Source organism: Leptodactylus fuscus, chromosome 2, assembly GCF_031893055.1.
Source record: "Leptodactylus fuscus isolate aLepFus1 chromosome 2, aLepFus1.hap2, whole genome shotgun sequence".
Taxonomy (NCBI): domain Eukaryota; kingdom Metazoa; phylum Chordata; class Amphibia; order Anura; family Leptodactylidae; genus Leptodactylus; species Leptodactylus fuscus.
The window spans coordinates 217,385,055-217,401,765 of NC_134266.1; positions in this window are offsets into that span (position 1 = coordinate 217,385,055).

Here is a 16,711-nt window from a genome sequence, read left to right on the forward strand (position 1 = left end):
CTGCAGTTTCAGTAACCAGTATGTTAATAGCTCGTTACTGTCAGGTGGGTGGTCCCGGACTCCTAGTACCTCCCATCAGACTGCTGAGCCAAATTAGCATATTGGTTACTGAAACTAACAGAAATTATTACTCAGGATTGGTGAGGACTACAGAAAAAATTCCAACTGCACCAGAATCAGGAGGCAGCACCTACTGAAGGATACAAAGAGTTGGAATTGGTGGAGGTGGTCCTCTTATATTGGATTTAAAAATACACTAAAACTCCATTGTGAACTCTGGAGCCCTCCTCCTAGAAGACATGCAATACATTTATGATCCAGTTTGAAACCTGTAGATAAATTTGTTGGATAAAAACCTACTAAAAAAAATCCAAATTTGAAAAATGACTTTAAAAAATACCATCACAATAAATCTGCCACATTGCTATGGCAAATTTAGTAGCTTTTCTACACAAAACTTCACAAATCTCTGATTCAGCCATCTTTTTCCACTAGTGGGCGCTAGCTGCATAGGAATTTATACCTGTAGTTGAGTTTAACCTATTGAGGACCAAGCCTAAAAGTACTTTAAGGACCAGGCCTCATTTTTTAAAACTGACGTGTCACTTTATATGGCAATAACTGTAAGACACTTTAACTTACACAAGTGATTTTGAGAGGTTTTTTTTTCATGACACATTATACTTCATGTTAGTGCTAAAAACGATCTATATTTTGTATATATTTATAAAAGAAAAGGGGAAATTTAATGGAAATTTGTAAAGAAATTTAATTTTCAAAATGTGAAATGCTCTGTTTTTAAGATTGATGGTCATATCGCACAAATAAATGAATAAATATTATCTACCATGTTTCTGCTTTATATCGGTATCATTTTTTAATCGCACTTTAATTTATATTGGATGATAGAAGGTTTACAAACAGCGATTTTCAGATTTACAATAAAATTTCTCAAACTAATTTTTGTAGGGTCTACTTCAGTTCTGAGGGGAATATAAAGGCCTGTACATTAGAAATGCACATAAATCATCCCATTTTCAAAACTGCACCCCTCAAGTAATTCAAAACAGCATTTGGAAAGTTTGTTAACCCTTTAAGCATTTCATGGTAATTAAAACAATGTGGAGGAGAAATTTTGACTTTTCGTTTTTTTCAATAATACATTCATTTCTCCCGATAAGTAACACATACACAAAGGGTTAAAGGAGAAAAAGTGTCTCACAGTTTGTTACAAAATTTCTCCTGCAGACAGAAATACCCCACATGTGGGTGTAAACTGATTTTTGGACACACGACAGTGTGCGAAAGAGAAGGAGCTGGGTGTTTGAAAAGCAGATTTTGCTGGAATAGTTTTCGGGTGCTATGTCATATTTACAGAGTCCCTAGAGTACCAATACAATTGAAACCCCAAACGTGACCCCATTTTGGAAAATACACCCTCACAAGATTTATCAAGGGGTATAGCTGTTTCTCAGATTTTATTAGCATTGGGACATAAAACTGAAAAATTACTTTTTTTTCCAATAAATTGTCAGTTTATCCCCAAATTTTTCATTTCTACAAGTGGTTAAAGAAGAAAAAACACACAACAGTTTGTTACACAACTTGTCCTGAACATAAGAATATCCCAAATGTAGTCATAAACCGCTGTATGGGAACATGGTGGGGCTCAAAATGGAAAGAGCGCTATGTGGCTTTTCGGAAGGCAGAATTTGCTGGAATAGTTTTCAGGTGCCATGTCGCATTTGCAGAGCCCCTAAAGTACCAGTACAATGGAAAAACCCCAAAGTCCCATTTCAGAAACTACATCCCTCAAGGAATTTCTCAAGAGGTATTATCATTTTTGAGTCTAAGAGTGCCTCCCTATAATTAATATACAAAGTGACAATTAACATTTTTTAATAAATATGCCAATTCAGTGCCCAATATGTTGTGCCCACTTTGTGTCATCGGAGACATGCACTCGTAAAAAAGTTGTATATGTAGGCATCAACTGTTGCTTGGGCACACAGCAGGGCTCAGAGAAAAAGAATAATATACTTAACAATGCCTTTATGTGGGTATAAACGGCTGTTTGGGCACAGAAGGAAAGGAGCTATTTTGGATTTTGGAGCACAGTTTGGTTTTTTGGACGTCACTTTTGCAGAGCCCCTGAATTGCCAGTAAAGTGGAATTTGCAGACATAGGACCCCACTGGGAAACTACACCCCTGCAGGGATTTATCAAGTAATGTAGAAAGTAATTTTAAACCCTTGAATGATACAGTGATTTAATTTCCAGAAATGATACACATCTCAGAAGATGGCGATGCAAAAATCATTGATTTCTTTACCCAAATTGTTTTTTGTTCTGCAAAACTAGTAACGCATAAAAAAAACAATATAAATGAGGTATCGCCATAATCGTATTGACCCACAGAATAAAGGTCACATGTTACTTATACGCTATGCTGGGTGGAAAAAAAATTAAAAGTTAAAAAGCAATACCAGAATTGCTGGGGAGATTTTTAATCCACGAAGAAAGAGTTAATAAAATTTATTCTATAGTTTATAGGCACCCAGAAATGTTGTCATTACAAAATACATTTCATCCCGCAAAAAACAAACCATTATATGGCCACATCACCAGAAAAATAAAACAAATATAGCTTGTACAATGTAAAGACAAAAATCCCCCCAAAAAATCACCAAATCATTAGAACACAACTGGCTGCGGCAGGAAGGGAATGTATAAGCGTATATCAGCAGACACCCCAGATTTAGAGCTTACAGTGGAAAATTTATCAGAACTGACCCCCAAAGTGACCCCTCAATCTTAGGAGCTACTGGGGATATAGTGGGGAATTTGGTGTTGCCAATGCACTCTGCACAGCTTATATATTCACGCTCCACCATCCACTGTGCAGTCATGTCTGGGATACTAATGCTCATTAGACCCCTGATAAATTTTTTGAGGGGTACAGTTTACAAAATGGGATCACTTTTGGGCACCTGTAAACTATTCCAGCAAAATTTCCTCTCCAAAAACCAAAGAGCACTCGTTCCATTCCAAGCCCCTCCATGTTCCCATACATTAGATTCCGACCACATATGGGGCCATGCCATGTTCAGGAGAAATTGTGTAACAATCTGTGGGGGCTTTTTCTCTTTTAACCCCTTGTGAAAAGTAAAACTTTGGGGATAAAGTGACATTTTAGTAATTTTTCATTTACACATCCCAATGTTAAGAAAATCTGTGAAAAGTCTGTGGGGTCTAAATGCTCACTGTACCCCTTGATGAATTCTGTGAGGGATGTAGTTTCCAAAATGGGATCCTTTTTGGGGGGTTTCCTTTGTATTGATACTCTAGGGGCTCTGCAAATGAGATATGGTGCCTGAAAATTATTCCAACAAAATCTGCTTTTCAAACGTCCAGTGTCACTCCTTCCCTTCCATGTGCTGCTGTGTGCCCAAAAATCAGTTTACACCCACATGTGGGGTATTTCTGTGCTCCGGAGAAATTGCATAACAAAATGTGAGATGCAATTTTTTCCTTTAACCCTTTTTGAATGTGTTAATTTTAGGGCTATATGAATGTATTATAAAAAAAAAATGAAAGGTCTAAATGTTTAAATTTCCGTGAAATACTTAAAGGGTTAACAAACTTCCCAAATGCTATTTTGAATTATTTGAGGGGTGCGGTTTTGAAAATGGGGTGATTTATGGGGGTTTCTATTATACAGGCCTTTATAATCCCCTTCTGAACTGAAGTGGTCCCTAAAAAATTAGTTTGGGAAATTTTTTTTGTAAATCTGGAAAATCGCTGTTACACTTCAAAGCCTTTAACATCCAAAATAAATTAAAGGGATTCTACCATTAAAAAACTATTTTTTCTAGGTAACACGTCAGAATAGCCTTTAGAAAGGCTATTCGTCTCCTACCTTTGGAAGTGATCTCCGCTGCGCCGTTCGTTCGAAATACCGGTTTGTATCGGTACGCTAATTAGTTATCTCGCAGCGATGGGGGCGTCCCCCAGAGCAGGAGATGCGATGGGGGCGTCCCCATTGCTGCTCGAAAACCGACTCCAGCACCGCCTCTATCTTCTTCTGCATCCTCCCCTTCCTTCTTCGGCTTGACGTCGGACGCCTGCGCAGTACGCTCTGTTCGGCGAACTTTGTCGAGCGTACTGCGCATGCCCGTGGCCATAGTGCCGACACCGCAAGTTCCCCCGAATCAGAGCGTACTGCGCAGGCGTCCAACGTCAAGCTGAAGAAGGAAGGAGAGGATGCAGAAGAAGATAGAGGCGGCGCTGGAGTTGGCTTTCGAGCAGCAATTGGGACGCCCCCATCGCATCTCCTGCGCTGGGGGACGTCCCCATTGCTGCGAGAGAACTAATTAGCATACCGGTACAAACCGGTATTTCGAACGAACGGCGCGGCGGAAATCACTTCCAAAGGTAGGAGACGAATAGCCTTTCTAAAGGCTAATCCGACGTGTTACCTGGAAAAAAAAGTTTTTTAATGGTAGAATCCCTTTAAAATAAAAGATGATGCTGATATAAAGCAGAGATATGGGAGATAATATTTATACATGTATTTGTGTGATATAACTATCTGTTTGAAAAGCAGAGCAGTTCACATTCTGAAAATTGCGATTTTTTCTGTTAGTGTCCATTGTCAACATTTTGCAATGGATGCTAGTAACAGACACTACCGACGCTAGGCTACATTCACATTACCGTTATTAATGTCTGACGGTAACGGTAGAAGCATAAATGGACGCAGACAGAGCCACCGGAGACAGGAACAAGGTCGGCAGTATTGCCTCAGCCCATCAGGTCTCGGTATGACTGCGAACCCTGGAAGGGAATCCACGGAGTCCATGCATCCATGAAGGCTCCACCTTGCGGATCCAATGATGAAAAGAAGGAGGGTGAGGCCAGCGCCGCACCTCTAATGAGGCGAGGTGAGGAGACCGCCTCGGATGGCGGACCGGAGTGGGGCGGCAGCCCAGGCGATTTTTTTTTTTTTTTACATTTTTTTCTCTTTGAACCAGCGCAGGAGAGCTGCCGCTCTCCTTGTGCTGGTTCAGACGTCTACATATCAGCTTAGGCGGTGTCATCACGCCGCCTACGCTTATACGTAGACGTTTGCCAGGAGAAGAGGATGCGGCAGCGGCAGGGGAGCAGTAGCAGCATCATCAGCATCGAGGTCGGTAAGTATAAAAACTTTTTTTTGTTTTATAATAGGCCGCCACCTGCTGGAGTATCTCCAGCAGGTAGCGACCTATTTACCAACCTCCCTGGACCTGCTCACTGCTGCCTCCACTTCCCCTTGTACTATAGGCCGCGGTAGTCGGCAGTGAGTAGTCCCGGGGCCAGGTTGCGATCCCACTACCGCTATTATTATACTCGGGGGTCTTTTCAGACCCCCGAGTATAATAATTGGAGCCCCAGGGGAGGTGAGAGAATATACAGTAATGAACACTGTTACTTACCTCTCCGGGATCCGATGTTACTCCTAGGAGGCTTAAGGCCTATATGGTAATGTCCAGACGTCACGTGGTCTGGGATATTATCATATAGGCCCGAAGCCTGTGCTAGTAGTAATAGCCTGTTACTGCTAGCACAGGCTTTGGGCCTGTATGGCAACAGGCTGTAACTGCTATCACAGGCTTTGAACCTATATGGTAATATCCCAGACCACGTGACGTCTGGACATTACTATATAGGCCAGAAGTCTGCTAGGATTAACATTGGATCCCGGAAAGGTGAGTAACAGTGTTTATTATGTTGCCTCACCTCCCCTGGGGCTCCAATTATTATACTCAGGGGTCTTTTCAGACCCCCGAGTATAATAATAGTTCATGGGTGTGCAACTGTGGGGCGGGCAACTGTAACCTCTATTATGCTCCACAGTCTATTGTGCCACTGTGGGGCATAATATAGGATATATAGGGGTTGGGTGCATGGAGAAGTGAGGAGTCAAAGATGTCTGTGTTTCAAACTTTACAGCGTCAATTCACACCTGGAAGAAGTGGTCATGGCGGTCCAAAGGGAAGAGACGGGAAATGTGGGCAGACGTCTCCTGTGAGTATTACTGAACAAAATATTATTGGATTGTATTTATTGTAATGTTACCGCTAGCACCCGCAACACTTCCATCCCACTGTCTGAGGCGGACGATCAAAAGATGAACAACACCTCCCTCCCACCCCCACCCTCGGACTCATTACAGGGACGGGGTGTCTTTTGATCGTCAGCCTCAGGCAGCAGAGAGGCTAAGTTCACTGGGTGAGGTGACTTCTAAGATCATTCTTATAGGGAATCGGGGAAGCACTGTAATGCCCTCTTGTGGCAAGTCAGTGTCTAGTCATATCACACATGTAAGCATTCACATATCTGCCTGAGACATAACCACTTGCCAAGTTTTGCAGCAATTTGACATTTCTATCCGGGTGCCTTACTTGTTTTTGTATATATCTGTATGCAGTGAGCGTCCCTTAGTGGGAGTGATCCCTATGAATATATAGGAGCTGCTTTAAGTAGACTGGCACTTTGTTCATTGGTCTGAATCTGTTTGAGTGTTGGCATAAGATATGCCAGAAATAAAAGGCCTTGGCTCACCAAGCCAGGAGTAGTAAAGATTTTTTGCGTAACTCACGGCAGTCTTCTGATGGGCAGAGGAGTCCCCATCTCAGTCTGCCTGGAATCCGGCCCCATTCCACCTACTTTGCTGAAAAGTGGCAGGCAGTGGCAGGCACAAATCAACAAAACAAAACAAACACATGACAAAAATTCTGACTTTTCATGCCTTGTACGCCAAAAACCTGGCACACAATGCATGATAAATTGGCCTATAGTGTTCTGTTACTATTTTATCTGCTGCAACATCATTTATAGAGCCCCAAATCTCCTGCTTAAAATTCTGGCTACCTACTGTTAATAGGAACCGCATATATGAATAAGTGGTAAACACCCTCTAGTGGTGACTTTTAGCATAGTAGTTTTTCCTGCTATCGCTATAAGGGCTCGTTCACATCAGCGTTGTGAACTCCGTTCTCCAGGTTTCCGTTTCCTGCCTAAAACAGAGGCAGGAGACGGAAACCTGCAGGAGTCTCTCACCCATTCATTTGAATGGGTGAGAGAGATGTCCGGCCGTGAGCGGTGGTGAGCGTTTTATGCTCTCCGCCGCGAAACCGGGTTTTATAATCCAGACACAGAGTCGGACATGCAGTACTCTGTGTCCGGATAAAAAAAATCCGGTTTCGCGGCGGAGAGCATAAAACGCTCACCGCCGCTCACGGCCGGACCCGGTCTGTGCTTTCCGTCTTCTGGCATGCAGAAGACGGAAAGCACAGAACGGAAAGAAGAACTCAGGTGTGAACCTAGCGTCAGAGCCGATTAGAGATGAGCAAGTACTATTTGAAACTCCCATTTCGAATAGCACGCACCCATAGAAATGAATGGATGCAGCCATGCGTGCCGGCCGCTTCCATTCATTCCTATGGGTGCGTGCTATTCAAAACGGCCGTTTCGAATAGTACTCGCTCATCTCTAGAGCTGATCTCTCCTATCTTGGAGACTCTGACAATCTACAAGACTAGGCAGTTATAAAAAAAAATCCAAGCATGTCAGGATTATTATTGTGGCTCATAGAATTAAGATTGTGATGAATGTGACATGACTGCAAATACATCTAAACTTAGTAATATATACGAGAGTTTTCTCATAATAAACCTTCTATCAGCATCCTATACATGGAATAGTGTGTGCTGTGGTTTTGTATTACATGCAAATAACATGGGATTTGTTAGTGTAGGCGCCACTTTCTGCAGGCCGGACAGGACAGATTTAGTTAAGTATAATCTCTTCAGTTATTTCAGATATTTTATTGAGCTCAGTAAGACAAAGGTTTACGTATACCAATGTATTGTATCGCATTTGCTGGTGTTTTACATATAGAAGTGGAATTTCACAGTAATGTAGTATATCACCTTTCACCGATATCCTAAGACTTCTTACTTTATGGGCTCATTGAAGTAAATGGATAGACATGGAACTGAGATGATCCGAGAATATGGAGAATATATTGCAGTTTATGTGCAGGATTTAGTGAATTCAGCACACAGTCAGTTTTGTAGCAATTTATAACATGGCTCCGAGGATATGAAAGGTCCCCTCTAAAAACTATGTGCACTTTTGTAAACTTTTTTTTATTGTCCTAATACATCTTTAATTAAGATACAACATTGGTATAAATCTGGATGAAATTCTTCCATTTTCTTAGTGCAGCACCCATGCAAGCTATTTGTCTACATGACAGCAGGCAACACATTCTGTGCAACATAATTCTGCAGTTTTAGGCCAGGTTCACATCTGCATTCAGTAATCCGTTCAGGGAGTCCACATGGAGACTACTGAACGCATTGACAAGCGATGAGCTATAATGGGGTCTGTGTGCTTTCTGCTTGGTCTCCACATGAATCGTGCGGAAATGAAAGTAGATTGTGAAGTACTTTTCTGTCCACGTGTTCAATGTGGACACGGTGCAAAAAGCACATGGACCCCATTATAGTCTATAGGGTCTGTGTGCTTTCACTGCTCACCGCTTGCCAATGCGTTCTTCCATTGGGGGGGTCCCTATACGGACTTCCCGAACGGATTACCGAACACAGATGTGAACCAGGCCTTATCGTCTCATATTTTGCTTCCATTTGTCCGCTACCTCATGTGGTAGGTTAGGCCGGGTTCCCATCTGCATTGTTTTAGTCCATCCTTTTGTTCTGATGTATATTAGATCTAATGGCAGATCCTGAGAGGCTTCATTGACAATAATGGGGTCCGTCGTGTACTGGCTATATTCTGTGTTATTTCGCTGGACAAAAAGGTTGTGTTTGCAGAATTTTTTGACCCACAATTTTAGATAGACTCTACACTGAAGGATCCAGGCCAAACTGAGGTGAATGTAGCCTTAGCTAACATATACATAACCTTTAACCACACATTACCTAGTATAAAACATTATATTGTTCAGCATTTGCAAGCCGTCATCAAATGCAACTGCTTTTAGTAATCTGGATTCCTTATATTGGTGAACTACAGGTTTCCCAGATATGGGGACATTTAAAGTACTGTCTTAGAATAGTGTGGTGGCTCGGTGGTTAGCACTGTTGCTTTTAGATTGTGAGCCCTGCTTTGGAAAGTGGGTGCTGATGTCCACAATGTGCTATTCTGTATGTATATTTTTTCACTAATATCTGTTGTATAACCTCTTTTCACACTGGATATTTATGGCAGATTAGAGATTATGAAGACAATCAAATATAACCTGACTGTGAGGACAATTTTACCAGCGACAATTTTCCGAGTGACCAGTAGATGGCAAAAACACCTCACCTAGTAATATACATGGCATTAGCACATAAGCACTGCTAGGTATTAAAATAAAATGTAATGTTTCAGAGGAAAAGGGTTGCAAATATATATTGCACGGTTCACATCTACTTCAGGTTATAACTGGCATAGCTGTATAGTTGTGATCCACTGTTCTGAACACAATGGTTGTGAAATGGTTTTGCCCTTGACACCTAATGTGCTGGAGGACCCTAATGAGATGGCGTTCAGGTAGAAAGCTATTACTATATCTCTCTATATTTTTTTTTATCTCATATCCCCTAGCAGTTTTTATTTGTTATTGTCCACAATGTGCTTGCAATGTTTTCTGCTCCTGAATACTACTGAGCTCTGTATGGAAACTGGAGAAAAATTTGTTAAAGAATCAGTATGATTCTTGGAGGAAACTAGAAAACCTGAAAGAAATCCACAAGTACAGGGAGGCCATGCAAACTCTATACAGCTGTCAAATAGAAACCCAGGGCCCCTCTGCTTCTGTGCTGCCTAATAAGTATATTTGGTGTAGCTTACTAACAGGTACCGTATGTTGTTGGATTGTTCAGCTGCACATTGTATATTACCCAAATCAGAGACGTAACTTGAATCTCCAAGGCTCCAAAGCAAAATTTGCAATTGGCCCCTATCTACCTGGTGCAATTTAGAGAAGTGGTATATTTTGTGTGGCAGAAGGACCTTTGAGCCCCACTCAGGGTCCAGCGTCTGGTAGTTACTGTTACCTATGCACCCTTGTAGTTATGCCCCTAACCCAAATGTAAACAAGCACTGCAGAATATGATGGCACTATATAAGTTGTAGTACAGGGTGGACCATAAGTATAGAAACACCCAGATGAAATGGAAATGGTTGCTGATATCCCCATACCATTTGTGGCATATTAGTACATGGGAGGGGGGGGGGGGGGATATTTGAGGCTGGGTGACGCCCCTGGTGGCCATCTGCATTTTGGATTCAAATTTACTTTTTTCAATGGGAAGGGGGTCATGTGACACATCAAACACATGGAGAATTGCACAAGAAAAACAATGGTGTGCTCATTTTTAATGTAACTTTATTTATTATCGAGTTATTGACATGTTTGTCAGAGCAACGGCAGTAACCCACTAAAAGATGTGCTCAAAGTGCTGCCCATTATGCTGAATTGTCAACGTGATTCTCTTCAGGTCAGCTCCTCACTTCGCCGCTGCGCACCTCTCTCCCTGACACATATGCGGCTGAAGCGAGGAGCTGACCTGTGTCAGCACCTCGCTTCGCCGCTGCCGCCGGTCTCGCTGACACATTTGCGGCTGAAGCCGGCAGCGGCGAAGCGAGGAGCTGACACAGGTCAGTTCCTCGCTTCAGCCGCATATGTGTCAGCGAGAGAGGCGCGCAGAGAGTGGCGAGGGAGCGGAGGAGAAGGTAAGTGGAATGTGGAGGTGGAACGTGAAACTGGGGGCAGATGAAGGAGAGGACGGCATGACACTGGGGACAGAGATGGAGAGGACGGCATGACACTGGGGGCAGAGATGGAGAGGACGGCATGACACTGGGGGCAGAGATGGAGAGGGCGGCATGACACTGGGGGCAGATGAAGGAGGGGACGGCATGACACTGGGGACAGAGATGGAGAGGACGGCATGACACTGGGGACAGAGATGGAGAGGACGGCATGACACTGTGGGCAGAGATGGAGAGGGCGGCATGACACTGGGGGCAGAGATGGAGAGGACGGCATGACACTGGGGGCAGAGATGGAGAGGGCGGCATGACACTGGGGGCAGAGATGTGGGGACATGAATCTGGGGGCAGAGATGGAGGGGACATGAATCTGGGGGCAGAGATGGAAGGGGGACATGAAACTGGGAGCAGATGAAGGGTGTATATGAAACTGGGGGAGAGATAGAGGGGGACATATAATTTACGGGTGACTGTAGGAGGATTATACTGTGTGCGGGCACATGAAAAATTAACGAGTGGGCGGAGTCAACACAAAAGTGGGCAGGGCTAATTTTTCCGCACCGCACATTTTGTCCCTCTTTCAGTTCTTCAAAAGTTGGGAGGTATGGTAATGCAGTGGTGTACCATCTTACTGGAAGAACTCAGGAAATGTGCCAGCTTCAGTGCACAGAGGGGGTAACACATCATCACGTAGCAATTGCAGATACTCAGTGGAATTTAGGTTTCCATTGATAAAGTTGAATCCAAAATGGCAGTTTTGCAGATGGCCACCATGGGCATCACCCGGCCTCAAATGTTTCCCCCTTCCCATGTACTAATATGCCACAAACGGTAAGGTGATATCAGCAACCACTTCCATTTTATCTGGGTGTATCCATACTTTTGGCTTACCCTGTATTTGAGCAGAATAAATTTTTAAAAATTGTGGTACTATATAAAAAATCTCTGACCACATTATCCTGGCGGTGATTTATTGGGGGCAACCCTGCTGCAGTCATCCATGTGTGCAATGAAAAATCCCTCTTTCACCTATAAAACAAATAGGATGATAGCGCTCGGGTAACCATTAACTTGGGCAGGGCTGCTTTATGTATCATAACTATGACAAAGTAACTATTTGTATGCTGCTTAACTGTCACCTCAGCAAAAACCATAACCTGTGTGCCCAGTAGAATCTAGAAAGAAATATAAGAATCTAACGCAGAGCGCCAAGAGCACTACGACACAAGTTTGCGCTGTTTTGGAACGCCCTTTGGTGAACAAACATGTCTACTATATTTGCTGAATCTCCATTGTGACTGTCGTAAACGGAGAGCCTGAAGTCTTGCATTTTGGCCTCTACTCCTAACGTATCAAGTCTTGATCATGTGACCAACCCCACTAATAAGCTGAAGGAGTACATCAGGATTTGTCATACAATTAAGAGTTGGTGTTTTCGGAGGGGAGGATAAAATACAAACCTCCAGCCTCTAGGAAGTAGTTTAAAAAGTTCTTGTGGGAACAGTGTGACAGGGATACAGCAAATATATCAGTGCTTTATACTGCAAGACTTTGTAAGACTTTGCACTGCATTTTCTACAATGTTAGATGTTTAGTGGCACAGATAACCCCTTCACAACAGTAATCTACGCTATCAACATAAAAGAAAAAAAAGGGGAAGCTTAAAAGCCGCAAGTGTATAGTAGTAACGTACAAGCACCATTATACCTAGTACAGTAGGAAAAATGATAGATCTGGCTGCAAGTAGACGGTATGTGTGGAATGCTGTCCCGTCATCCTACCTGGCACTGAAGGGGATTCATCAAGACTGGTGTGTTGTACGCGGGTCTTGGTATCCTCTGTGTTGTAAAGAATAAGGTGCATCCTCTGGAAGTCCCTATTGTGATTATGGTTTGTGGCCTTTTGTTTTAACTTAAAAAGTGGTGTCAATTCTTAGTGAATGAGCCCCACTATATCTAGTACAGTATGGTTAGGTAGGTGGTAGACTCCCTTTTAAGACTCTGTGTCTCTGCTAAGAGAAATTACGCTCGTCTCAAGTCTATGAGGCAGAATTGTATTAATTTTGCTTTCAGTTGAAGTTACAAGTTGACACGAGATATTGTCTGAAGCATTTCTTGTGAATTGTAGCTAGGCAGCCATCACATTTACTGGTTATCTCTGATGGAATTGGAGAAGCTCAATCACTGACTCACAAACAAATGTCTCTGCTGCTCTTTTCTCTTCTCAATCTCTGCTGGGAAACACTAGGAACTCAGATAATAAAACTGGTTTAAATACAAAGACTTCTCAGCTTCAATGGTTAATAAAGATGCCAAACAAAGGCCAGGTATCAGCAGAGGAAGAAGATCATTAACTAGTTAACAATCATGAACTATTCACTTTTGACAAATACCTCTCAAGGAAAGCCGAAAGCAAACCCTACTGGCCTCAATATACACACAATCTCAGATACAACTATACATACACTCTGACACACATACAGATATCTAGACAAATAGAAATCTTACAATTGTATCTACGTAACCTCCAATGCAAATACATATGCTTGTAGGAGCAGAAGATGAAATATGCGCTACACACCGCTGCACGGCACTCCCTCTGATGCAGACTGGAACATACAAGTATATTTTCTAAGACGTATTAACGTATTACATGTTCTGCTTATTTTGTGCTTTTAAGAAGCATAATAAGGAGATAGACAACTCGGCTAAAGTTCTATACAAGCATCAAAATGATATAATAGATGTCCTGTACAGTATTACAGATACAGTGTATTAAGAGGTTCTTAATAAATCAGACGCAGACCCGTGCTCCAGAATGGGGAGTCGGGGCCCCACATAACACAAACACCTCGGTTATATAGTACATGAAAAGTGGATGGGATTCTGGATAATCTCATGCACACATTGCAGAAAAATATCCGCAGTGTACATGCTGTAATTTCCAAAACCGGAACGGTTTTGGAAACTGCAGCATGTCAATTAGTGTCAGTGCACACACTGAGTTTTTTGGGGCTGATTTTGACGCTGAACTCTATTCGGAGACTTTTTTTGGAGGCTGATTTTGAGGCAGATTCAGCGACAAAATAAGCACCAAAAAACTCTGTGTGCACTGATGCTGAGGGTCCATTCACATGGAGGAAAATGGCGCTTTATTTGGCGCTGAATTTTCAGCGCTGAAAAAAAAGCATCCCATTGATTTCAATGGGCTTTGTGCTAAAGCTACATCAAGTCATCACACATCTATACCAGACGACGGGTTTGATGTGTTGATTTTCTCCCTAGTATTTGTAATTCTCAATACAGTTATTTAGATGACATAGGTTACATAGTTGTCACTGTTGTTATTGTGGGTTGGCCACTATGGCAAACACTACTTATAGAGATTTGTGCATAGTTGACCACTTGGTTTTGTGGGAATGTTGGCTGACACTGGGGCTACTGTGCTGCACTATGTGGAGACTTTTATAGATTACATTATGAATAGGCCACTGTAGCTGGTTATATGTGGTGCACTGGCTGCTATATTTACGGATGCATTAGGGTTTTAACTGTCTGTCTGTAGGGCATTATGACTAACTGTGCAGGATTTGTTACAGGGACTGATATGGAAGGCATTGTGGCTACAATAGAAAGATGGCATTGTGGTTGCTACTTTTATGCAAACCATTGTAATACTCACTTAGCTTCAGAAGAAGACCTGTGGAATAAAGAAATGTTTCATGTTTCAACAAAAAAGAGGTTCTGTAGCAGCTGAGGTCTTATAACTAGTGTGTTCTTCCATTATAAATTATTAGGTCTATTTGAAGTCACCTAAGAGTCTAATGATCTATAAAAAGTCTTGCTATTTCACAAGATGCAAATTGTAAGAACATATTCCGTTTGTTAGGGTGGGTTCACTCCAGCGCCCGGTCTCCGCTTTGTGGGTTTCCATCTTCTGCCGACAGGAGACGGAAACCCGGAATTCAGTGTCCGCCTGTGAGCACTTCTGAGTGTCTTCTGGTCTCTGCGGTGAAACAGTTTTTTTTTTTTAACAAGACACGAAGTCCTGCATGTCTGCAAGATGCTCACGGGTGCTCACGGCCAGACACTTTGCAAACCCATTCACATGAATAGGTTTGAAAACTGACTGCCGGTTTCCGTCTCCTTTCCAATTTCTCGGGCAGAAGACAGAAACCTGAAAGCGGAGACCAGGTGCTGGTGTGAACCCACCCTAAGATTGTAAATTTATACACACTGTAATAATTGAAAATTGTCAGATTGATTTGAGTTTCATATTTTATGTGATGTCTCATCAATGGCCACCATCCAGTTGAACTCGATTCAGTTATGAAAATTTGCATTGGCCCAAAAATAATCTTCCATTATTACATGTAACTATAAGCTGAGTGATATGCGAGATCCCATCTTTTGGCACATATATAGCTCATCTTCTTTTATCACAATATGCTGCTTCTAGACCCACTTTTACAAATATTCCTACAGAATTTGGGTGGGTGGGGGGAGGCAGGGCAGCTGCAGGGGTTCCGCAGAGGAAAACCCCCTCCTTGCACCCAGTGCTGCTGCCCTTGCATTGAGCCTGCTAATCACGCTGGGATTAGACTCATTAAACCCACCGTTAGCTTCCCCGCTTACCGTGGTAATCCCCTCTGCTCCCCCCAGATAAACACATTCTTTCAGGGCTTACACAATATTTACTGGGGGCGACCGCAGAGTCTTCAATGCAAGTCTTGTTTTACATGTTCTTTTCCATTTGTATCCAAGAGCTCAGTGGGGAGGTAGGAAACATATTGGGAGATGAGGAATCAGCTCATGTAATGTTGGTTTAACTCTGTCACAAGCTATAATTTATCATGATCCTGGTCTGACTCTCTGTGACTGCTGATTTGTCTATACGTGTCTCTGCCCACTTCATTTCCTATCCACAGAAGCAATACGTGACTTATCAATTCCCATGGAATTCCAATATGGCTAACATGTATCTACATAACTTGTAATATTCCGTCATCAGATAAATAACTACAGGAGAATTTTCTGCATTCAGAATGGACATCCCTAAAAATGTTCAGAATCAGAGTCCAGGAGTCCAAACGCTAACAATATAAAGGTTACTAAGCTTCCTTTCTCTCTGTATACATATTGTAGTTATCAAATAATCTTTGATTCATTGGTGGTTCGCCAGCCTGCAGTTTGTTATCATATATATCCGCTCTCCATGCACTGGCTTATGGGTGCCTATGTTTATACACAGCAGCCAATCAGAAGAAGCAGAGCTGCAGCGTGGAGAACAGCATGAACCAATGGTGAGTCAGGAGGCGTGTCTTAGACTAGCTTAGGCTGAGTTCACACTGTTTTTTGGTCTGGATTTTGACGTGGATGCCGCCTCAGAATCTGGCTCCAAAAAACGTGACTGGATGCCAGTGCATTCCGCTCCGGATTTGGCCCAAATGAATAGGCCTAGTCGGAAGGGAGTCTCATGGCGTGGACGCCATATCAAGATAGGACACCTCGCTTCTTTTTTCCATGAGCGGGAAAAAAACGCTAGCGGAAAAAAGAAGTGAACAGCTCCCATTGAAGTCAATGGGAGGCGTTTTTTGGAGCCGGATTCTGAGGCAGATTCTGCGTCAAAATCCAGACCAAATAACTCCATGTGAACTCATCCATAGACTCCCTGTAGACACTATAGCTAATCCTAAATCACAGGTAATCACAGGTAAATTTTTGGCACCGCAGAATTTTTACTTAAAGGGGCTCTATCGGCAAAATCATGCTGATAGAGCCCCACATATGCATGAATAGCCTTTTAAAAGGCTATTCAGGCACCGGTAAAGTTATATTAAACTACCCCCCCCCCCCCCCCCGTTTTAAAATAAAACCCTAAAAAA